The sequence below is a fragment of the Pan paniscus genome, chromosome 23 (assembly GCF_029289425.2).
Source record: "Pan paniscus chromosome 23, NHGRI_mPanPan1-v2.0_pri, whole genome shotgun sequence".
Taxonomy (NCBI): domain Eukaryota; kingdom Metazoa; phylum Chordata; class Mammalia; order Primates; family Hominidae; genus Pan; species Pan paniscus.
The window spans coordinates 33,271,458-33,296,602 of NC_085927.1; the positions used below are offsets into that span (position 1 = coordinate 33,271,458).

The 25,145-nt window shown below is 48.4% G+C and overlaps 1 long non-coding RNA gene across 1 annotated transcript; it reads left to right on the forward strand.

Annotated features, from left to right (window-relative positions):
• Positions 1-1,714: 1,714 nt before the first annotated feature.
• LOC134730162 (uncharacterized) lies at positions 1,715-14,861 on the forward strand. The gene is made up of 4 exons (XR_010111837.1): positions 1,715-4,406; positions 6,044-6,121; positions 11,502-11,614; positions 14,138-14,861. It is a non-coding gene; the product is annotated as an uncharacterized LOC134730162 (long non-coding RNA).
• Positions 14,862-25,145: the final 10,284 nt, after the last annotated feature.

A 25,145-nucleotide genomic window follows, 5' to 3' on the forward strand; every position in this document is an offset into this window, starting at 1 on the left:
TGACCTGAGCAGAGAGATGTGCAAACAGTAAAGTGCTGAGGACAACAGGTTGCTTATTTTAAGTGATATTCACAAAGATCAATTCAGGTTCATGCCAGATGGGGGAAGAGGGAGGGAGGTGCGTTGAGAAGAAATCTCTGAAGACCCAGGTTGGAGAGGCAGAGACAGCCTGGGGAAGGAGCAGGGCTGTGCTGGCCCCCTCCCAGGCCGCATGGAGGTCCCACCAGAGCCAGGCTGGACCCCTGGGAGTCCCAGAAAGCCATGAGCATCAGGGTGGGCCCTGCAGAAGGTTTGGCTTGGAGACGTGGGCTCCAGGAACCCCCTCAGCCCCAGAATCCCCTCACAATGCCCCCACCTGATTCCCCCCACCCTGTTGTCCAGGGGGAGGCTGCTGAGGGCAGAGAAAAATAGGGGATGGGGGAGAGAAGCTGGGGTCCCCACATTCCAACTGTGGGTTTTTTTCCATTCCCTAAAAGCAGGCAGAACGGTGTCAGGAGAGGAGAGAAAAAGGGGAGGGAGAAAAGGAAGAGGTGGAAAAAGGAAGGCAGGGAAGGAGAGGAACAAATGGAGAAGGATTGGAACCTTGAGAGAGGCTGCCCAAGGAAAGGGCTAAATGAGAAGAGAAGGGAGGGGAAGGCAGTGAGAGGCTCCCTGTCTTCCAGAGACAAAGGCCGAGGAGGAGGGAGAGGAGGGGGAGCAGGTGAGGGAGGCAGCGGCAGGAAGGGGAGGCCAGACAGCGGCAGGCCTAGACACAGAGCTGGGGCCCCAGACCCAGGCAGGCGAGAGACCAGCCCCCATCCAGCCGAGGCCCCAGCGGCGGAAGAGGGGAGTGCACTACAAACTTAAGAGGGAAAAGTCTGCCAGCTGCCCTTGGGGCTGCCATGGCAGAAAAAACCTCATCCAGGTGTCAGAGAGTAGCCTGCACACGAATGCACAGCAGTGAGCTAAAAATACTGGCTTGAGAGGGAAGAGAGCGAAGGAGGGAGGATGGGGAGGGAGGGTGCAGGAAAGAAGAGGAGGAGAGTTGGGGGGGAGTTGAGGAGCAGGACTGCAGGTCCAGGCTCAGGTAGCCTCAGTATTGCAGAGGCGCCGATACAGAGAGATGACTGCTTTGGGAGCTGCAAACCACTGGGCCCCGTGACCCCACTCATGGATAGGGGCAAGGTGGGGAGGAAAGAACTGGAGAGAGAAAAGGGGAGAGGGAGAGAGAACCTCAGAAACAGGGAGATCTCGAAAGCAGAGCTGTGAAGGGCAGGGCTGGGGAGGAGGGCTCGGAGATGAGGGAGGGAAGGTGGGAGGGAGAGGAGAGAGGGAGGGAAGGAGAGAAGGACGGAAAGAGGGAGATAAGGAGGGGGAGGGACAAGGGAGGGAAGGGCAGGAAGAGGGCAGGACAGGGAGGAGGAAGGGAGGGAGGAAGGGCAGGAGAAAGGGGGGTGGGGGAGGGGTGGAAAAGTGTCCCTGGGGCTCTGAGGCACAGACCACCAAGGGACTCAGCATCTAAGCTGGTCTCCTCCCACCCCTTGCCCCCTCCCACCCCCTTGCTCCACTACTGGATCCTGGGGAGTCTGGCAGGGGCTGTCAGGGTTGAGCAGTGGGCTCCCCTTCCAGGCCTGCTCCAGACAGCAGCCCCCACCCTCCCTTTGTTCAGCTCACTGGAAGGGTGGGCCTAGGCTGGGGCCTGGCTCCTTGGAGAAGACCCACCAGTGATCTAGCAGGGCCCAGAGCCAGGGCTGGGCCTGGACATTCCAGGTCAATTCAGGACTCAGAGCACCCCAGAGGGGAAGGGACCTGGGTTGTCCCCTGGAGTCACCAGCATCTGCGGCGAAACTCCCCCCGCCCCCACTGGTCTGCCCTGGATCCTAAGGGTAGAGGGACAGCGTGGCGGGAAGTAGCCCACTCCACCTGGGCAGGAACAAACCCACAGCCACCCGAGGAAGAGAGAATGCTGGCAGGATAGTCATGGAGCGGGGGCTCAGGAAGGCCTCTTTGAGGAGACAGTCTTAACACCTGAGAGCTGAGAAGAATTCAGCCTCACAAAACCCAGAGACGTGGCCCTCAAGAGGGAGATGGGGCTGGGAGACATGGTGGAGTGGCCAGGCTGGGAGTGGCTGCAGGGTTGGAGCCCGGGCCCAGCAGGTCTGGCAGGTCACCCCAGGGGTCTCCTGCTTGCTCCTGAGCCAGTGTCTGTGAGAGCTGGGTGGCAGGGCCAGCAGGAGGCTGAGGGACTCAGGGCCCGGGCATGTGGGAAGCGAGGGTGGCCTCTCCTTGGTTCCTCGGCAGCCTGGACCCTCACCCCCTGCAAGGTCCTGGTGGCCACCACTTGCAGGGCCGTCCCTCTGGGAGTGGGCAGGGGGGCTGGGGGACACTGGGAAGACCTTCACCCCTCCGAAGGCAAGGCCTGGTCACGTTCATGCTCCATCCCTTTCCCGCCTGGACTCCTCCTGTGTGCTGGGAGCACTGTGGCTGTGTGAGAACAGGGCAGCATGGTGGACGGGCCAGCATGGCACGGCGAGGTCTGAGCCCCTGGCTACTCTCCCCAGACCTGAGAACTCAGGCTGCTCCGTAAGCTCTGTGGGCCTCAGGCTCCTGGTCGCTAGAATGGAGCCACAGGCAGGCTACCCAGAAGTGAGATGCCTGCCAAAAAGCCGTGTGCCTGGCCCAGAGCCAAGACTTGGTCCGTCGAGCCCCAGCTCAAAAGCCCTCTGAGAGGCCTGCCCTGAGCACCGTCCCTGTCCCTGTGTGCCACTTCAGTCACAATTCAGCAGCTCGCAGCCGCCCACTGAGGCTGAGCCTCTCTTCACATTTGCTTCGATGTTTGCTGGTCACTGATTCAGGTCTTCGGGCCTCAGCTTCCTTACCCACAAACTGGGGGCGGCTTCTGGGGGCTGTTGTAAGGGGAGCTGGAGGCCACAGGCTCTGGCCTGGAGCACTTCGCTCTCCACCACTGTCTTCTCCTGACGTCTGTGTTTCCTCGTATCTCACGGTACCGCGTCTCCTCCACAGGACCTGTGTGTCCTGTGTGACGCTGTGTGCCACCCACCACATCTTCAGCCCCTGAGAAAGATTCTGGTGGTGGAGGCTGTTGAGTAAATGCTCACTTGAGCTTCTCCCACTGCCTTGGAGACCCTCTTCTATTTGTATCCAAATTCTCTTTGCTGACAGAGTGCACAGTTCAAAACCCCACACTGGGATGAACTAGAGGACGCCCAGGTCCAGCTCAGGAGCAGCTTCATGTCCCCTCCACTGCTGTACCTCTAGGGCCTCCCTCTGCCACTGCCATCTACTAGGACATTCTTCCTGGGCCCCTGTGGGACAAGGACTGCCTTAGGCTACTGTGGGGAAAAGAAAGAGAGATCAGACTGTTACTGTGTCTATGTAGAAAGAAATAGACATAAGAGACTCCATTTTGTTCTGTACTAAGAAAAATTCTTCTGCTTTGAGATGCTGTTAATCTGTAACCCTAGCCCAACCTTGTGCTCACAGAAACAGGTGCTGTGTCGACTCAAGGTTTAATGGATTTAGGGCTATGCAGGATGTGCTTTGTTAAACAAATGCTTGAAGGCAGCATGCTTGTTAAAAGTCATCACCACTCCCTAATCTCAAGTAAGCAGGGACACAAAACACTGCGGAAGGCCGCAGGGACCTCTGCCTAGGAAAGCCAGGTATTGTCCAAGGTTTCTCCCCATGTGACAGTCTGAAATATGGCCTCGTGGGAAGGGAAAGACCTGACCGTCCCCTGGCCCGACACCTAGGGTCTGTGCTGAGGAGGATTAGTATAAGAGGAAGGAAGGCCTCTTTGCAGTTGAGATAAGAGGAAGGCATCTGTCTCCTGATCGTCCCTGGGCAAAGGAATGTCTCGGTGTAAAACCCAATTGTATATTCCATCTACTGAGATAGGAGAAAACTGCCTTAGGGCTGGAGGTGGGACATGCTGGTGACAATACTGCTCTTTAAGGCATTGAGATGTTTATGTATATGCACATCAAAGCACAGCACTTTTTTCTTTACCTTGTTTATGATGCAGAGACAGTTGTTCACATTTTTTCCTGCTGGCCCTCTCCCCACTATTACTCTATTGTCCTGCCACATCCCCCTCTCCGAGATGGTAGAGATAATGATCAATAAATACTGAGGGAACTCAGAGACCGGTGCGGCGCAGGTCCTCCATATGCTGAGCGCCGGTCCCCTGGGCCCACTTTTCTTTCTCTATACTTTGTCTCTGTGTCTTTCTTTTCTCAAGTCTCTCGTTCCACCTGAGGAGAAATGCCCACAGCTGTGGAGGCGCAGGCCACTCCTTCATCTGGTGCCCAACGTGGGTGCTTTTCTCTAGGGTGAAGGGACGCTCGAGTGTGGTCATTGAGGACAAGTCAACGAGAGATTCCCAACTACGTCTACTGAGCCTTGTGGTAAGCTTGGGTGCTCGGAAGAAGCCAGGGTAACAATGGGGCAAACTAAAAGTAAAGTCTCTCATTCCACCTGAGGAGAAACACCCAGAGGTGTGGAGGGGCAGGCCACCCCTTCAGGGTAGGGTCCCCTCCATGCAGACCATAGAGCACAGGTGTGCCCCAAAGAGGAGCAGAGAGAAGGAGGGAGAGGGCCCACGAGAGACTTGGAAATGAATGGTAGGATTTCAGGCGCTGGACTTGGCGGGGCACCTGGCCTTTCCTTGTGTATTTCTCCTACTGTCTGCCTAACTATTTAATACAATAAAAGAAAATCAGCCCCTGGTTCTTGTGGTGTTTCCACCCTCCCGGGTCCCCGCTGGCTGCCTGGCTTCCTCCCGCAGCTCCTGCTGTGTGTGTGCATGCATGTGTGTGTATGTGTGTGTGTGTGCACATCTGTGGGGCGTATGTGTGTTCATCTTTGTAATTGAGGCTGCAGAGTGGAGAGAGCAGGGGTTTTCTCTGGGGACCCTGAGAGAAGGAGGCGTTTTCACCACAGCCGAACAGGGCAGGACCCCAGCACCCGGAACCCAGCGGGACTTTGCCAAGGGGATGGAGCTGGCTGGGCCACCCGGCTGTTTGTGTAGGGAAAAGAAAGAGAGATCACACTGTTACTGTGTCTGTGTAGAAAAGGAAGACATAAACTCCATTTTGAGGTGTACTAAGAAAAATTATTTTGCCTTGACCTGCTGTTAACCTGTAACTTTAGCCCCAACCCTGTGCTGAAAGAAACATGTGCTGTATGGAATCAAGGTTTAAGGGATCAAGGGCTGTACAGGATGTGCCTTGTTAACAATGTGTTTACAGGCAGTATGCTTGGTAAAAGTCATCGCCATTCTCCATTCTCCATTAATCAGGGGCACGATGCACTGCAGAAAGCCACAGGGACCTCTGCCCGAGAAAGCCTGGGTATTGTCCAAGGATTCCCCCCACTGAGACAGCCTGAGATACGGCCTCGTGGGAAGGGAAAGACCTGACCGTCCCCCAGCCCGACACCCGTAAAGGGTCTGTGCTGAGGAGGATTGGTAAAAGGGGAAGGCCTCTTGCAGTTGAGATAAGAGGAAGGCCTCCATCTCCTGCATGTCCTTGGGGATGGAATGTCTTGGTGTAAAACCTGATAGTACATTCCTTCTATTCTGAGAGGAGAAAACCACCCTGTGGCTGGAGGTGAGATATGCTGGCGGCAATGCTGCTCTGTTACTCTTTGCTACACTGAGATGTTTGGGTGGAGAGAAGCATAAATCTGGCCTATGTGCACATCTGGGCACAGAACCTCCCCTTGAACTTGTGACACAGATTCCTTTGTTCACATGTTTTCCTGCTGACCTTCTCCCCACTATTGCCCTGTTCTCCCGCCACATTCCCCTTGCTGAGATAGTGAAAATAGTAATCTGTAAATACCAAGGGAACTCAGAGACCATGGCCGGTGCACATCCTCCGTACGCTGAGCGCTGGTCCACTGGGCCCACTGTTCTTTCTCTATACTTTGTCTCTGTCTTATTTCTTTCCTCAGTCTCTCATCCCTCCTGACGAGAAATAGCCACAGGTGTGGAGGGGCTGGCCCCCTTCATCTGATGCCCAATGTGGGTGCCTTTCTCTAGGGTGAAGGTACTCTACAGCGTGGTCATTGAGGACAAGTCGACGAGAGAGTCCCAAGTACGTCCACGGTCAGCCTTGCGGTAAGCTTGTGTGCTTAGAGGAACCCAGGGTAACAATGGGGCAAACTGAAAGTAAATACGCCTCTTATCTCAGCTTTATTAAAATCCTTTTAAGAAGAGGGGGAGTTAGAGCTTCTACAGAAAATCTAATTACGCTATTTCAAACTATAGAACAATTCTGCCCATGGTTTCCAGAACAGGGAACTTTAGATCTAAAAGATTGGGAAAAAATTGGCAAAGAATTAAAACAAGCAAATAGGGAAGGTAAAATCATCCCACTTACAGTATGGAATGATTGGGCCATTATTAAAGCAACTTTAGAACCATTTCAAACAGGAGAAGATAGTGTTTCAGTTTCTGATGCCCCTAAAAGCTGTGTAACAGATTGTGAAGAAGAGGCAGGGACAGAATCCCAGCAAGGAACGGAAAGTTCACATTGTAAATATGTAGCAGAGTCTGTAATGGCTCAGTCAACGCAAAATGTTGACTACAGTCAATTACAGGAGATAATATATCCTGAATCATCAAAATTGGGGGAAGGAGGTCCAGAATCATTGGGGCCATCAGAGCCTAAATCACGATCGCCATCAACTCCTCCTCCCGCGGTTCAGATGCCTGTAACATTACAACCTCAAACGCAGGTTAGACAAGCACAAACCCCAAGAGAAAATCAAGTAGAAAGGGATAGAGTCTCTATCCCGGCAATGCCAACTCAGATACAGTATCCACAATATCAGCCAGTAGAAAATAAGACCAAACCGCTGGTAGTTTATCCATACCGGCTGCCAACCGAGCTTCAGTATCGGCCTCCTTCAGAGGTTCAATACAGACCTCAAGCGGTGTGTCCTGTGCCAAATAGCACGGCACCATACCAGCAACCCACAGCGGTGGCGTCTAATTCACCAGCAACACAGGACGCGGCGCTGTATCCTCAGCCGCCCACTGTGAGACTTAATCCTACAGCATCACGTAGTGGACAGGGTGGTGCACTGCATGCAGTCATTGATGAAGCCAGAAAACAGGGCGATCTTGAGGCATGGCGGTTCCTGGTAATTTTACAACTGGTACAGGCCGGGGAAGAGACTCAAGTAGGAGTGCCTGCCCGAGCTGAGACTAGATGTGAACCTTTCACCATGAAAATGTTAAAAGATATAAAGGAAGGAGTTAAACAATATGGATCCAACTCCCCTTATATAAGAACATTATTAGATTCCATTGCTCATGGAAATAGACTTACTCCTTATGACTGGGAAATTTTGGCCAAATCTTCCCTTTCATCCTCTCAGTATCTACAGTTTAAAACCTGGTGGATTGATGGAGTACAAGAACAGGTACGAAAAAATCAGGCTACTAAGCCCACTGTTAATATAGACGCAGACCAATTGTTAGGAACAGGTCCAAATTGGAGCACCATTAACCAACAATCAGTGATGCAGAATGAGGCTATTGAACAAGTAAGGGCTATTTGCCTCAGGGCCTGGGGAAAAATTCAGGACCCAGAAACAGCTTTCCCTATTAATTCAATTAGACAAGGCTCTAAAGAGCCATATCCTGACTTTGTGGCAAGATTACAAGATGCTGCTCAAAAGTCTATTACAGATGACAATGCCTGAAAAGTTATTGTAGAATTAATGGCCTATGAAAATGCAAATCCAGAATGTCAGTCGGCCATAAAGCCATTAAAAGGAAAAGTTCCAGCAGGAGTTGATGTAATTACAGAATATGTGAAGGCTTGTGATGGGATTGGAGGAGCTATGCATAAGGCAATGCTAATGGCTCAAGCAATGAGGGGGCTCACTCTAGGAGGACAAGTTAGAACATTTGGGAAAAAATGTTATAATTGTGGTCAAATCGGTCATCTGAAAAGGAGTTGCCCAGTCTTAAATAAACAGAATATAATAAATCAAGCTATTACAGCAAAAAATAAAAAGCCATCTGGCCTGTGTCCAAAATGTGGAAAAGGAAAACATTGGGCCAATCAATGCCATTCTAAATTTGATAAAGATGGGCAACCATTGTCGGGAAACAGGAAGAGGGGCCAGCCTCAGGCCCCCCAACAAACTGGGGCATTCCCAGTTCAACTGTTTGTTCCTCAGGGTTTTCAAGGACAACAACCCCTACAGAAAATACCACCACTTCAGGGAATCAGCCAATTACAACAATCCAACAGCTGTCCCGCGCCACAGCAGGCAGCACCGCAGTAGATTTATGTTCCACCCAAATGGTCTCTTTACTCCCTGGAAAGCCCCCACAAAAGATTCCTAGAGGGGTATATGGCCTGCTGCCAGAAGGGAGGGTAGGCCTTATTTTAGGGAGATCAAGTCTAAATTTGAAGGGAGTCCAAATTCATACTGGGGTAATTTATTCAGATTATAAAGGGGGAATTCAGTTAGTGATCAGCTCCACTGTTCCCCGGAGTGCCAATCCAGCTGATAGAATTGCTCAATTACTGCTTTTCCCTTATGTTAAAATTGGGGAAAACAAAACGGAAAGAACAGGAGGGTTTGGAAGTACCAACCCTGCAGGAAAAGCCGCTTATTGGGCTAATCAGGTCTCAGAGGATAGACCCGTGTGTACAGTCACTATTCAGGGAAAGAGTTTGAAGGATTAGTGGATACCCAGGCTGATGTTTCTATCATCGGCATAGGCACCACCTCAGAAGTGTATCAAAGTGCCATGATTTTACATTGTCTAGGATCTGATAATCAAGAAAGTATGGTTCAGCCTATGATCACTTCTATTCCAATCAATTTATGGGGCCGAGACTTGTTACAACAATGGCATGCAGAGATTACTATCCCAGCCTCCCTATACAGCCCCAGGAATAAAAAAATCATGACTAAAATGGGATAGCTCCCTAAAAAGGGACTAGGAAAGAATGAAGACGGCATTAAAGTCCCAATTGAGGCTGAAAAAAATCAAAAAAGAAAAGGAATAGGGCATCCTTTTTAGGAGCGGTCATTGTAGAGCCTCCAAAACCCATTCCATTAACTTGGGGGAAAAAAACTGTATGGTAAATCAGTAGCCACTTCCAAAACAAAAACTGGAGGCTTTACACTTATTAGCAAAGAAACAATTAGAAAAAGGACATTGAGCCTTCATTTTCGCCTTGGAATTCTCCTGTTTGTAATTCAGAAAAAATCCGGCAGATGGCGTATGCTAACTGAGCTATTAATACCGTAATTCAACCCATGGGGGCTCTCCCACCCCGGTTGCCCTCTCCAGCCATGGTCCCCTTTAATTATAATTGATCTGAAGGATTGCTTTTTTACCATTCCTCTGGCAAAACAGGATTTTGAAAAATTTGCTTTTACTACACCAGCCTAAATAATAAAGAACCAGCCACCAGGTTTCAGTGGAAACTATTGCCTCTGGGAATGCTTAATAGTTCAACTATTTGTTAGCTCAAGCTCTGCAACCAGTTAGAGACAAGTTTTCAGACTGTTATATCATTCATTATGTTGATATTTTGTGTGCTGCAGAAACGAGAGACAAATTAATTGACCATTACACATTTCTGCAGACAGAGGTTGCCAACGGGGGACTGACAATAGCATCTGATAAGATTCAAACCTCTACTCCTTTCCATTACTTGGGAATGCAGGTAGAGGAAAGGAAAATTAAACCACAAAAAATAGAAATAAGAAAAGACACATTAAAAGCATTAAATGAGTTTCAAAAGTTGCTAGGAGTAATGGATTCGGAGATATTAATTGGATTTGGCCAACTCTAGGCATTCCTACTTATGCCATGTCAAATTTGTTCTCTTTCTTAAGAGGGGACTCGGAATTAAATAGTGAAAGAACGTTAACTCCAGAGGCAACTAAAGAAATTAAATTAATTGAAGAAAAAATTCGGTCAGCACAAGTAAATAGATCACTTGGCCCCACTCCAAATTTTGATTTTTGCTACTGCACATTCTCTAACAGGCATCATTGTTCAAAACACAGATCTTGTGGAGTGGTCCTTCCTTCCTCACAGTACGATTAAGACTTTTACATTGTACTTGGATCAAATGGCTACATTAATTGGTCAGGGAAGATTATGAATAATAACATTGTGTGGAAATGACCCAGATAAAATCACTGTTCCTTTCAACAAGCAACAGGTTAGACAAGCCTTTATCAATTCTGGTGCATGGCAGATTGGTCTTGCCGATTTTGTGGGAATTATTGACAATCGTTACCCAAAAACAAAAATCTTCCAGTTTTTAAAATTGACTACTTGGATTTTACCTAGTTACCAAACATAAGCCTTTAAAAAATGCTCTGGCAGTGTTTACTGATGGTTCCAGCAATGGAAAAGTGGCTTACACTGGGCCAAAAGAATGAGTCATCAAAACTCAATATCACTTGACTCAAAGAGCAGAGTTGGTTGCCGTCATTACAGTGTTAACAAGATTTTAATCAGTCTATTAACATTGTATCAGATTCTGCATATGTAGTACAGGCTACAAAGGATATTGAGAGAGCCCTAATCAAATACATTATGGATGATCAGTTAAACCCGCTGTTTAATTTGTTACAACAAAATGTAAGAAAAAGAAATTTCACATTTTATATTACTCATATTCGAGCACACACTAATTTACCAGGGCCTTTAACTAAAGCAAATGAACAAGCTGACTTGGTAGTATCATCTGCATTCATGGAAGCACAAGAACTTCATGCCTTGACTCATGTAAATTCAATAGGATTAAAAAATAAATTTGATATCACATGGAAACAGACAAAAAATATTGTACAACATTGCACCCAGTGTCAGATTCTACACCTGGCCACTCAGGAGGCAGGAGTTAATCCCAGAGGTCTATGTCCTAATGTGTTATGGCAAATGGATGTCATGCACGTACCTTCATTTGGAAAATTGTCATTTGTCCATGTGACAGTTGATACTTATTCACATTTCATATGGGCAACCTGCCAGACAGGAGAAAGTACTTCCCATGTTAAAAGACATTTATTATCTTGTTTTCCTGTCATGGGAGTTCCAGAAAAAGTTAAAACAGACAATGGGCCAGGTTACTGTAGTAAAGCATTTCAAAAATTCTTAAATCAGTGGAAAATTACACATACAATAGGAATTCTCTATAATTCCCAAGGACAGGCCGTAATTGAAAGAACTAATAGAACACTCAAAGCTCAATTAGTTAAACAAAAAAAAGGAAAAGACAGTAAGGAGTATAACACTCCCCAGGTGCAACTTAATCTAGCACTCTATACTTTAAATGTTTTAAACATTTATAGAAATCAGACCACTAGCTCTGCAGAACAACATCTTACTGGTAAAAGGAACAGCCCACATGAAGGAAAACTGATTTGGTGGAAAGATAATAAAAATAAAACATGGGAAATGGGGAAGGTGATAACATGGGGGAGAGGTTTTGCTTGTGTTTCACCAGGAGAAAATCAGCTTCCTGTTTGGATACCCACTAGACATTTAAAGTTCTACAATGAACTCACTGGAGATGCAAAGAAAAGTGTGGAGATGGAGACACCCCAATCGACTCGCCAGGTAAACAAAATGGTGATATCAGAAGAACAGAAAAAGTTGCCTTCCATCAAGGAAGCAGAGTTGCCAATATGGGCACAATTAAAGAAGCTGACACAGTTAGCTAAAAAAAAAAAGCCTAGAGAATACAAAGGTGACACCAACTCCAGAGAATATGCTGCTTGCAGCTTTGATGAGTGTATCAACGGTGGTAAGTCTTCCCAAGTCTGCAGGAGCAGCTGCAGCTAATTATACTTACTGGGCCTATGTGCCTTTCCCACCCTTAATTCGGGCAGTTACATAGATGGATAATCCTATTGAAGTAGATGTTAATAATAGTGCATGGGTGCCTGGCCCCACAGATGACTGTTGCCCTGCCCAACCTGAAGAAGGAATGATGATGAATATTTCCATTGGGTATCCTTATCCTCATTTGCCTAGGGAAGGCACCAGGATGCTTAATGCCTACAACCCAAAATTGGTTGGTAGAAGTACCTACAGTCAGTGCTACCAGTAGATTTACTTATCACATGGTAAGTGGAATGTCACAGATAAATAATTTACAGGGCCCTTCTTATCAAAGATCATTACAATCTAGGCCTAAGGGGAAGGCTTGCCCCAAGGAAATTCCCAAAGAATCAAAAAGCCCAGAAGTCTTAGTTTGTGGAGAATGTGTGGCTGATACTGCGGTGTAGTACAAAACAATGAATTTTGAACTATGATAGACTGGGCCCCTTGAGGCCAATTATATCATAACTGTACAGGCCAGACTCATTCATGTCCACAGGCCCCATCCATCTGGCCCATTAATCCAGCCTATGACGGTGATTTAACTGAAAGGCTGGACCAGGTTTATAGAAGGTTAGAATCACTCTGTCCAAGGAAATGGGGTGAAAAGGGAATTTCATCACCTTGACCAAAGTTAGTCCTGTTACTGGTCCTGAACATCCAGAATTAGGAAGCTTACTGTGGCCTCACACCACATTAGAATTTGTTCTGGAAATCAAGCTATAGGAACAAGAGATCGTAAGTCATATTATACTATCAACCTAAATTCCAGTCTGACAATTCCTTTGCAAAATTGTGTAAAACCCCCTTATATTGCTAGTTGTAGGAAAAACATAGTTATTAAACCTGATTCCCAAACTATAATCTGTGAAAATTGTGGAATGTTTACTTGCATTGATTTGACTTTTAATTGGCAGCACCGTATTCTACTAGTAAGAGCAAGAGAGGGTGTGTGGATCCTTGTGTCCATGGACCGACCATGGGAAGCTTCACTATCCATCCATATTTTAATGGAAGTATTAAAAGGAATTCTAACTAGATCCAAAAGATTCATTTTTACTTTGATGGCAGTGATTATGGGCCTTATTGCAGTCACAGCTACTGCTGCGGCTGCTGGAATTGCTTTACACTCCTCTGTTCAAACTGCAGAATACGTAAATGATTGGCAAAAGAATTCCTCAAAATTGTGGAATTCTCAGATCCAAATAGATCAAAAATTGGCAAACCAAATTAATGATCTTAGACAAACTGTCATTTGGATGGGAGAGGCTCATGAGCTTGGAATATCTATTTCAGTTACAATGTGACTGGAATACATCAGATTTTTGTGTTACACCACAAGCCTATAATGAGTCTGAGCATCACTGGGACATGGTTAGATGCCATCTACAAGGAAGAGAAGATAATCTTACTTTAGACATTTCAAAATTAAAAGAATTTTTTTTTCTTTGAGACGGAGTCTCGCTCTGTCGCCCAGGCTGGAGTGCAGTGGCGTGATCTCAGCTCACTGCAAGTTCTGCCTCCTGGGTTCACACCATTCTCCTGCCTCAGCCTCCCAAGTAGCTGGGACTACAGGAGCCCACCACCATGCCTGGCTAATTTTTTTTGGGTTTTTAATAGAGATGGAGTTTCACCATGTTAGCCAGGATGGTCTCGATCTCCTGACCTTGTGATCTGCCCACCTTGGCCTCCCAAAGTGCTGGGATTACAGTCGTGAGCCACCGTGCCCAGCCAAGAAAAAATTTTTGAGGCATCAAAAGCCCATTTAAATTTGGTGCCAGGAACGGAGACAATCGTGAAAGCTGCTGATAGCCTCACAGATCTTAAGCCAGTCACTTGGGTTAAAACCATCAGAAGTTTCACTATTGTAAATTTCATATTAATCCTTGTATGCCTGTTCTGTCTGTTGTTAGTCTACCGGTGTATCCAGCAGCTCCAAAGAGACAGCAACCAGCAAGAATGGGCCATAATGACGATGGTGGTTTTGTCAAAAAGAAAAGGGGGGGATATGTAAGGAAAAGAGAGATCAGACTGTCACTGTGTCTATGTAGAAAAGGAAGACATAAGAAACTCCATTTTGATCTGTACTAAGAAAAATTGTTTTGCCTTGAGATGCTGTTAATCTGTAACTTTAGCCCCAACCCTGTGCTGTAAGGTTTAAAGGATCTAGGGCTGTGCAGGATGTACCTTGTTAACAATATGTTTGCAGGCAGTATGCTTGGTAAAAGTCATTGCCATTCTCCATTCTCGATTAACCAGGGGCTCAATGCACTGTGGAGAGCCACAGGAAACTCTGCCCAAGAAAGCCTGGCTGTTGTGGGAAGTGAGGGACCCTGAACGGAGGGACCAGCTGGTCCTGCATCAGGAAACATAAATTGTGAAGATTTCTTGGACATTTATCAGTTTCCAAAATTAATACTTTTATAATTTCTTACACCTGTCTTACTTTAATCTCTTAATCCTGTTATCTTTGTAAGCTGAGGATATACATCACCTCAGGACCACTATTGGACAAATTGATTGTAAAACATGTTCACATGTGTTTGAACAATATGAAATCAGTGCACCTTGAAAATGAACAGAATAACAGTGATTTTAGGGAACAAGGGAAGACAACCATAAGGTCTGACTGCCTGAGGGGTTGGGCAAAAAGCCATATTTTTCTTCTTGCAGAGAGCCTATAAATGGACGTGCAAGTAGGAGAGATACTGCTAAATTCTTTTCCTAGCAAAGAATATAATATTAAGACCCTAGGGAAAGAATTGCATTCCTGGGGGGAGGTCTATAAACGGCCACTCTGGGAGTGTCTGTCCTATGTGGTTGAGATAAGGACTGAAATACGCCCTGGTCTCCTGCAGTACCCTCAGGCTTACTAGGATTGGGAAACCCCAGTCCTGGTAAATTTGAGGTCAGGCCGGTTCTTTGCTCTGAACCCTGTTTTCTGTTAAGATGTTTATCAAGACAATACATGCACCGCTGAACATAGACCCTTATCAGGAGTTTCTGATTTTGCTCTGGTCCTGTTTCCTCAGAAGCATGTCATCTTTGCTCTGCCTTTTGCCCTTTGAAGCATGTGATCTTTGTGACCTACTCCCTGTTCATACACCCCTCCCCTTTTAAAATCCCTAATAAAAACTTGCTGGTTTTGTGGCTCGGGGGGCATCATGGACCTACCAATATGTGATGTCACCCCCGGTGGCCCGGCTGTAAAATTCCTTTCTTTGCACTCTTATTTCTCAGACCAGCTTAGGGAAAATAGAAAGAACCTATATTGAAATATTGGAGGCGGGTTCCCCCAATACCTGGGTATTGTCCAAGGTTTCCTTTGCTGAGGAGGATAGTAAAAGGAATGCCTCCATCTCCTGCATGTCCCTGGGAACAGAATGTTCCCACCAACCACCCTGTGGCTGGAGGCAAGATATGCTGGCAGCAATGCTGCTCTATTACTCTTTGCTACACTGAGATGTTTGGGTGGAGAGAAGCATAAATCTGGCCTATGTGCACATCTGGGCACAGCACCTTCCTTTGAACTTATTTGTGACAGATTCCTTTGCTCACGTTTTCCTGCTGACTTTCTCACCACTCACCCTATTCTCCTGTGGCATTCCCCTTGCGGAGATAGTGAAAATAGTAAATACTAAGGGAACTCAGACTGGACAGACCGGGGCCAGTGCAGGTCCTCCATATGCTGAGCGCCGGTTCCCTGGGCCCACTGTTGTTTCTCTATACTTTGTCTCTGTGTCTTATTTTCTCAGTCTCATTCCACCTGATGAGAAATACCCACAGGTGTGGAGGGGCTGGCCCCCTTCAGTTTGATTTACCCCGACTTCCAAATTAGTTGAAATTATACACTAAGCATTGATTTAATTAAGTTTTCCAGGGTGTGGATAATAAGAGACACGACTGGAACGGGGTGGGCAGTCCCATCCCTGCTCTTGCCTGTTGGAATACTCAGCCCTCAGGCCGCAAAATATGGCAAGTTGCAACGTAGGGGAGGGAAGCCATGGGCGAGCCAGCCAGAGCTATCACCCCAGGAGGCCAGGTGGGCAAGGGGGACCCCAGGCAGCTCTGCCTCACAGAGGAGGTTCAGGTGAACCTCAGGGAGCCTGCCACCCTCCCTGGGGCCTAAGAAGCAGACAGGAGGAGTTAAAGAAGGGCCCTGCCCTGGCTATAGCATCAAAGGACTTTGGGGCACGATCACCTGGGGGCTGTTGGCCACAATCAAATGACAGACTGGCAGTTCCTTTGACACGCCCCCCCCCCCCCCCCCCCGCTTCAGATCCTTGATACTTTAGTCTCACATCCTGAGAGTTTTCCACCAGAATGTGAACTGGGCCGGGGGCCACAGTCCCCCAGCCTGAAGGGAGACTCGTGAAATGCAGATTCCTGGGCCCTGCGGCAGACCCTGGAGACCATGCTCCCGATGAAGATAAGGTGCTATATCTTTAAGAGGTTCCCCAGGTGATAATTATGCATGAAAGTCTAGAGAAGCCCCCCACCCCCTGCTGAAAGTAGCAGGAGTCCAAGGGGTGGGGGTGGGGGGGGGTATGTACAAGCAGATTTGTGTTCTAGAAATGGATCCCCAGCTATTGGGCAAATGTGGGCAGGGAGGAGAGCTGGGAGGGGCAGAGAGGCCTGGCAGCACCTAGGTTGGAGAGGGTGGCCGTCTGGTGCCAGGGCAGGATGGTTGGGTGGGGTGTGATACGCGGTGGGGGCGGTGGAGGGGGAAGGTTGTGTCAGCAGAGGCTGTGTTTGAAATTCACGATGGACAGGGCCTGATGCTGATGAGGCTTGAAGGTGAGCAGGGATCCAGGGCAGCTCCTTTGGGATCATAAAATCTAATCAGACTGCAGGAGGCCTGGGCCCTGGGCGGTCTCCATTAGGCAAGTACCCACTCCCCTCTGCTGATCCGGGCATCCCTGGGGCCCCTTCAGTGTCACATTGAGGGTCTGAGTGGGGAAGGATTAAAAGCCCACCTCTGTCCCCACCTACCACGATCCACTACAGGAGCCTGCACCCTGCTGGGGAGACTGGAGGAGCAGCTGAGAGCAGCAGGCCACCAGGAGGGAAAGGTGGGCATGCCCCAGGGGTGGGAGGGTGGAGTGGCCAGGAGGGGAGGCTTCCCACTGGAGGAGGACTTTGGACCCTCTCTCACTTTCCATACACAGTTCCAGAAATCATCTTGATAATAAAAATAATAGCCTTGAAAATGACAGCAGCAACTATTGCCCTTAAAAGAGCACATTTTTGTGCCAGACACTGAGCATGCAGCAAGGAAGTGGCAGAGTGGGCTGTCAGATCCTGAGCCATGGGCTGGAACCAGCTTTCCCTGTGCCAAGCAGAGAGGGGCTTAAAACTCAACTCCTACCCTTGGAACATTCACAAGCTGTTTGGCCATGAGACAGCTGGAGATGCCTCTCTAGGAGCATCTAGAAGGCTCTAGAAGGTCCATGCCTCTCTAGAAGGCTATGCTGGCAAACACTAGCTGTTGAGATCATGGGGGACTAGACTGTATTTATCAGCTGCAGGAGTTCAGAAGAGGGAGAGCTCGTGGGAGCTGCTGGAAAAGGCATGACTTGAGCTGAATGCTGAAACAGCGGCCGCATTTGAAGAAGGGAGAGGAGGTGGAGAGGGGATCCTGGAAGGAGGCTCCAGCCTCGGCAATGGTGTAGGGGTGAGAATGCAGAAGGAGTTTCAAGAAGGTCAAACGGCTGCAGGGGCTGGCGAGTCACTGGAGGCAGGGATGGACACAGATCAGCCCAGGCCTGGCGCGTGTCCTCCTGCTTATTTCTATACCTCCAGGAGGGTATGACACCAGGACATCAAGGCGTCCACCCTTGTCAGGGCTGGGATGGTGCCCCACTGTTGGGGATGGGTTTGGTGAGTTCCCAAGAACAAGAGCCACCCAGAAGGAGGCTTCATCGTGAAGGGGACTGAGCTGAGGCTGTTGGGAAAATGGAGGCCTTGGATCTCCCCAGAATCTTGGGAGAAAGGCTCCCATGCCCCACACCCACCTTGACCAAGGGCCCAAAACCAGACGGGCGACAATGCAGGTCCAGAGTCATCAGCTTGGCCTGACTGTCCCCTGTCTGCCTCCAGCAGAGGTGAGTACCTTGGGTCCAAACCCTGCTGCCCCATTTACTATGTGACCCCAGAGAAGTTCCTTAACCTCTCTGAACTGAATTTTCTCACTCATAGAGCGAGGATAAAAACTGCAGCCTCCAAAAGTGTATTGATTTGTTTTAGGATTAAATGGGATGAAGCTAAGTACTCACTTAGTGGGGGTTGCAGTGCAGAGATCATGCTTGAAAAATGTTACTTCCCTCCCTTCCACCCTTAAACTCGGGGACAGGTCAACTGTGACCACAGAAGGTGCTCACTTGACTTGTACCTTGAGCTTCCACAATCCTCACTGCTTCTGCATCATCCAACAGTGGGGCCAGGCTGAGAATCCCGCCTGATACAGACCTGGTTGCTGTCTGTCTTTACATTTTACATTTAAATCTATGATCCATTACCAGCTTATTCTTCTTCTTCTTCTTCTTATTATTATATTTTGAGACAGGATCTCGCTCTGTTGCCCAGGCTGAAATGCAGTGGCACAATCACAGATCACTGCAGCCTCAACCCCCTCCCAGGCTCAGGCAGTCCTCCCACCTCAGGATTAACTGAATAACTGGGACTACAGGCATGCACCACCACACCCGGTTAATGTTTGTAATTTTGTAGCAATGGAGTCTTGCTTCATTGCCTAGGCTGGTCTCCAACTCCTGGGCTCAAGAGATCTGCCCAACTTGACCTTCGAAAGTGTTAGGGTTACAGGCGTGAGCCACCATCTCCAGCCTGCTGGTTAATTATTATTATTTTGTGTCCCTTCTCTAGTCTGAAAGGAGCAAGTTAATTTTGGTAGAAGATATAAGGTTTAGGTTGAGGTTCATTTTTTAAAAAGTAGATGTCCAAGCTGGGTGCGGTGGCTCACATCTGTAATCCCAGCACTTTGGGAGGTTGAGGCAGGAGGACCACTTGAGCCCAGGAGTTTGAGACCAGCTTGGGCAACAAAGTGAGACTCCCGTCTCTACAAAGCATTTAAAAATTAGCTGGGTATGGTGGCACATGCCTGTAGTCCAAGCTACCTCAGAGGCTGAGGTGCAGTGAGCCATGATTATTTCTCTGCACTCCAGCCTGGGTGAGAAAGAGAGAGAGAGAGAGACACTGTATCAGAAAAGAAAAGAAAAAAAAAAAAAGGTATCTGGCCTGGTGTGGTTGGTCACGCCTATAATCCCAGCACTTTGGGAAGCCAGGGCAGGCAGATCACTTGAGGTCAGGAGTTCCACACCAGCTTGGCCAACATGGTGAAATCCTGTCTCTACTAAAAATAAAAAAATTAGCTGGGCATGGTGGTACATGCCTGTAATCCCAGCTACTCGAGAGGCTGAGGTATGAGAATCGCTTGAACCCAGGGGGTGGAGGTTTTTGTGTGCTGAGATCACATCGCTGCACTCCAGCCTGGGCAACAGACTGAGACTCTGTCACAATTAAAAAAAAAAGATATCCAATTGTTCATCATTTGTTGAAACATCACACGTTTAAAAAAATTTTCTTTATTCATTGATTACTGCACAGTCTTGACTTCCCTCATTTCACCAGCCTTGCTATCAGATCCTTTGTGCTTTTCATTTCTTCATTTAGTAAATACTGAGAGATAATTGGACACCCATATGGAAAATAAGAATCTTGACCCTTACCTCACATCAAATACAAAGATCTACTCACAGTGGATCATAGACCTAAACATAAGATCTATAGCTATAAGAAACTTTTAGAAGGAAACCGAGGAAAAGATCTTTGGGGCTGGGCACAGTGGTTCATGCCTATAATCCCAGCACTTCGGGAGGCTGAGGTAGGAGGATCTCTTGAGCCCAAGAGTTTAAGACCAGGCTGGGCAATATGGTGATAACCGTCTCTACTAAAAAACTACTAAAGAGATGGGGTCTATAGCGAGACCTCCTCTCTCTCAAAAATTAGCTGGATTTAGTGGTGCATGCCCATAGTCCCAGCTTCTCAGGAGGCTGAGGTGGGAGGATCACTTGAGTCTGGGAGGTGGAGGTTGTGGTAAGCCGAGATCACCCCACTGCACTCCAGCCTGGGCAACAGAACAAGACTATGTTTCAAAAAAAAAAAAATTCTTTGGGACTTGGCGTTAGGCAAAGAGTTCCTAGTTATGGCAATAAGGCCTAATCCATAAAGAAAAAAATTGATAATTTTCAGCTCATAAAAATTTACGGCCGGGCGCGGTGGCTCATGCCTGTAATCCCAGCACTTTGGGAGGCCGAGGCGGGCGGATCACGAGGTCAGGAGATCGAGACCATCCTGGCTAACACGGTGAAACCCCGTCTCTACTAAAAATACAAAAAATTAGCCGGGCGTGGTAGCGGGCGCCTGTAGTCCCAGCTACTCGGGAGGCTGAGGCAGGAGAATGGCGTGAACCCGGGAGGCGGAGCTTGCAGTGAGCCGAGATTGCGCCACTGCACTCCAGCCTGGGCGACAGAGCGAGACTCCGTCTCAAAAAAAAAAAAAAAAAAAAAAAAAAATTTACAACTTTTGCTCTAAGAAAGATACTGTTAAGAGAATGAACTATGAAAAAATATTTGCACATCACTTATCTGACAAAAGTCTTGTATCCAGAAACTATAAAGAACTCTAATAACTCAACAGTTAAAAAAAAAAAACTAATTAAAAGTGGAAAAAAGACTCATACAGACATTCCATCAGAGAAGATACAGGGACGACAAATGAACCTATAAAAATGTGCTCAACCATTATTAGCCACCAAGGAAATAAAAGTCAAAATTACAATGAGATATCACTCCCCGCCTCCTTAAATGGCTAAAGAAAAATACTGATAATTCCAAATGCTAACAAGTCTGCAGAGCAACTTAAACTCTTGTGCATTGCTGCTGAGGATGCAAAATGATACAGCCACTTTGGAAAACAGTTTGGCATGTTCTTAAAAAGTGAACCATATTCATATCGTATGATGTAGCCAACCTACTCCTGGGCATTTATCCCAGAGAAATGAAAACTTAGGTCCATGCAAAGACATATACATGAATGTTCATAGAAGCTTTATTTTTCATAGCCTAGAAACAACCCAAATGCCCTTCAATGCATGAATAGATAAACAAACTGTGGTCCATCCATACCATGGACTATCACTCAGTAATAAAGAAGAGCCAAGAATTGATACAGGCAACACCTTGGACAGAGCTCAAAATGATTATGCTGAGTGAAAAAAAAAAGCCAATCTTAAAAGATCACACACTACACAATTCCATTTATATGACACACTCCAAAAGACAAAATATAGAGATGGACATCAGCGGATGCCAGGGGTTAGGAGTGAGGCCAGGGGGTGGCTACAAAAAGATAGGAAGAGGAAGCCTTTTCAGATGATAGAACTGTTCTGGATGCTGATAGTGATGATGGTTACACAAATTGATGCTTGTCATAAAATTCATAGAACTGTACTCCAAAAGGAATTTAATCAAAATGCAACTTGGAAAATAATGATGTAGCGGCCGGGCACGGTGGCTCACACCTGTAATCCCAGCACTTTGGGAGGCCGAGGCAGGTGAATCACCTGAGGTCAGGAGCTTGAGATCAGCCTGGCCAACAGGGTGAAACCCTGTCTTTACTAAAAATACAAAATTAGCCTGGTGTGGTGGTGCACACCTGTAATTCCAGCTACTTGGGAGGCTGAGGCATAAGAATGGCTTGAAACTGGGAGGCAAAGGTTGCAGTGAGCTGAGATTGCACCATTGCACTCCAGCCTGGCTGACAATGCAAGAGTCTGTCCAAAAAAAAAAAAAAAAAAAAAATGATGTGGTGACTCGAGTTCTCAGGTAGTTTCTTCCCCCAACCCACACAAGCCATGGTTCTTCCCCTATAGCACCTTGGAAGGGATTAGAAAAGGGCACCACCTCATGTGCAGGACGCCTGGCAATGGAGGACTGGCTGAATTGCAGCTCCACTTGTGCAGTGAGCAACCTACACGACTGTCCATGTCGGGTCCTGGAGCCCCCATCTTTTCTTCTCAGGTTCTGTTATTCCTCAATGGATGGAGTTTTGACAAGCAGTGCCCAGGGAGTAGGGATGAGGTGGCCTGTGCATTAGACTGGACTAACCTGGCTGAGGCTTCTTGCTAATGGCAGCAAATGCACTTAGTGTTGAGGTCGCAGGCTGGTGCTTTGGGGACCTGGAGCTTAATGGCTCACCTGCCAGGGAGGAAGAAGGATGGTCGGACAGCCAGACGCATAGCCAGGATCAGATGGATGGAGGGAGCAGGAGGACTTGCCCCAGACTGGAAACCCCCCTTCCTCCGAGAAGTAGGGGTGGAGAGTGAGGGGATGTGCAGGAAGGACGCTGCCAAGGAGACTGGCTTTGCCTGAGCCTGTCCCATGGCACGTTTTGTCTGCTGATTAATGGTGAAGGTATCATTCCTCTAGAGGGGTAGGTTTCAGGTGGGCCCAGCCACAACCTGCTCTGCCCCAGGGAGCTGGGGATGAAAATCAGGATCCCAGCTCTTTTTTTTTTTTTTTTTCAGATGGAGTTTCACTGGTTGCCCAGGCTGGAATGCAATGGCGCGATATCAACTCACTGCAACCTCTGCCTCCCGGGTTCAAGTGATTCTCCTGCCTCAGCCTCCCGAGTAGCTGGGATTACAGGCACCCGCCACCATACTTGGCTAATTTTCATATTTTTAGTAGAGAAGAGGTTTTTCCATGTTGGCCACACTGGTCTCGAACTCCTGACTGCATGTGATCCATCCACCTCAGCCTCCCAAAGTGCTGGGATTACAGGTGTGAGCCACCATGCCCAGAGACCAGATGGTTGTTTTTGTTAGCTTGTTTTTCTTTTTTTTTGAGATGGAGTCTTGCTCTGTCACCCAGGCTGGAGTGCAGTGGTGCGATCTCGGCTCACTGCAACCTCCACCTCCCAGGTTCAAGCAACTCTCCTGCCTCAGCCTCCTGAGTAGCTGGGATTACAGGTGCCCACCACCACACCCAGCTAATTTTTTTGTATTTTTAGTAGAGACGGGGTTTCACTATGTTGGCCAGGCTGGTCTTGAACTCCTGACCTCAAGTGGTCTGCCCCTCCTTGGCCCCCTAAAGTGATGGGATGACAGGCGTGAGCCACTGCACAGGCCGACCAGAGGGTTTTGATCCTGAGGTGCCATGGTTAATTTTCTCTCAGTGGCCCCTGTCAGCAGGCACATTCTATAGTCACAGGAATCCCAGAAACCGGCCAGATGTGTTCTTCAGACCTGGGGGAGCTGGAGACAGAATCCACTCCAGCGGGCGCATGTACGGGCTCCCTTTGGACCCACTGCAGTCAGATGAGGGCTCAGTTCCCCCAGGGCCTCACTCTTGTCTTCCGCCAGGTGGGATGTACTAGCAGGTCAGAGAAGGAAGCCAGTGGCACTTTTTTCTTTTTTTTTGAGATGAAGTCTTGCTCTGTCGCCTAGGCTGGAGTGCAGTGGCACGATCTCAGCTCACTACAACCTCCCGGGTTCAAGTGATTCTCCTGCCTCAGCCTCCCAAGTAGCTAGGATTACAGGCGCACGCCACCAGACCCGGCTAATTTTTGTATTTGTAGTAGAGATAGGGTTTCACCATGTTGGCCAGGCTGGTCTTGAATTCCTGACCTTAGTGATTCGCCTGCCTCAGCCTCCCAAAGTGCTGGGATTACAGGCATGAGCCACTCCAGTGGCACTTTTTGTTGAAGTGTGACACATACACAGAAATGCATCCCAGGTGTTCACTTCTGTGAACCTTTACAAAGGGAGCTCATCTGTAATACCCATCTCCAAATCAAGAATAGAATATAGCGAGCTCCCCAGAAGCCAGGGAGGACCAGTTTTTACAGAATGTAAGGCAGCCAACAGGCCAGCTTGTCCCTCTGCCATTTTCTGTGTCCTCTTGCAGCCAGCAAGGGGAGTCCAGACGGGAAGAGGCTGGAGCAGCGACCCCCAGCACTGGCCTCCAGCCCTCCCGCCCTGCCTCTCCTCACCATCAGGCCAGCAGAGGGGCTACCCACCGCCTCCCCTGTCACCAAGGAGACCTTGTTCTGGATCCTGAGGACACATCTAGAATCCCATCTGGGGAGCCAGGAAAGCTGGGAGAGGGAGAACACAGAGCCCCTTTGAGCCGCTTGTTGGACACCGCCCAAGGTCTCACAGCTTGGAAGGGAAGACTTGAACCCAGGGCTGTTTCCACCAAAACCCACAGGCACTGCAGCAGTGCAGGCCATTATCTCCATTTTACAGAATAGGAAACTGAGGCTTAGAGAGGCCAAGAACAAAGCCAGACCTCCAAAGCAGGACTTCTGCATGCAACACCCATGGGCGAACAGGAAGACACAGGCTTCCAGCCGAGGGGCCGGACTTGACCCTGTCCCTCTGCGATCAAATGCCTTCTATGTTCCCCCACCCTCAGGAAGGAGCATAACCTCCTTCACAGCACCCAAGCCCACCATGGCCTGGCCCTGCCGGCCTCACTGTCCTCACCTGTTCTTCAGCATTCTCTGCCTCCAGCACACCAGGCTTTCTCCGTTTCTGCCATGCTCAGAGTTCCTTTTGAGCTTGGGCCTTGGCTCATGTCGTTCCCCAGCAAAGGCTGCTCTTCCCTGCCCCTGCCACATCCTACCTTCAAATGTCGCTGACTCTGGGAGTCTTCCCTGGTGACCCACCCACCCCAGCACACTTATCCTGTCAGTCCCCTTGAATGCCCCCCAAGGTGTAAGTGCACGGCCATACAACGGTTTGCTTAATACGCATCTAGCTCCGAGAGAACTGGGACAGGGGCCTTCTTGTCCTCAGTTGTATCTGCTGTGCCCAGCACAGTCCTGGCACACAGTAGGTGCTGGATGAAGATGTGCTGAGGGCCGGGCATGGTAGCTCACGCCTGTAATTCTAGCACTTTGGGAGGCTGAGGTGGGCAGGTTGCCTGGGCTCAGGAGTTAGAGACCAGCCTGGGCAACATGGTGAAACCCCATCTCTGCTAAAAGACAAAAAACATTAGCCAGGCGTGGTGGTGCACACCTGTAATCTCAGCTATTCAGGAGGTGGAGGCAGGAGAATCGCTTGAACCCAAGAGGTGGAGGTTGCAGTGAGCTGAGATTGCACCACTGCACTCCAGCCTGGGTGACAGAGGGGCTCTTTCTCAAAAAAAAAAAAAAAAAAAAAAGATGTTCTGAGACTCTGAGATGC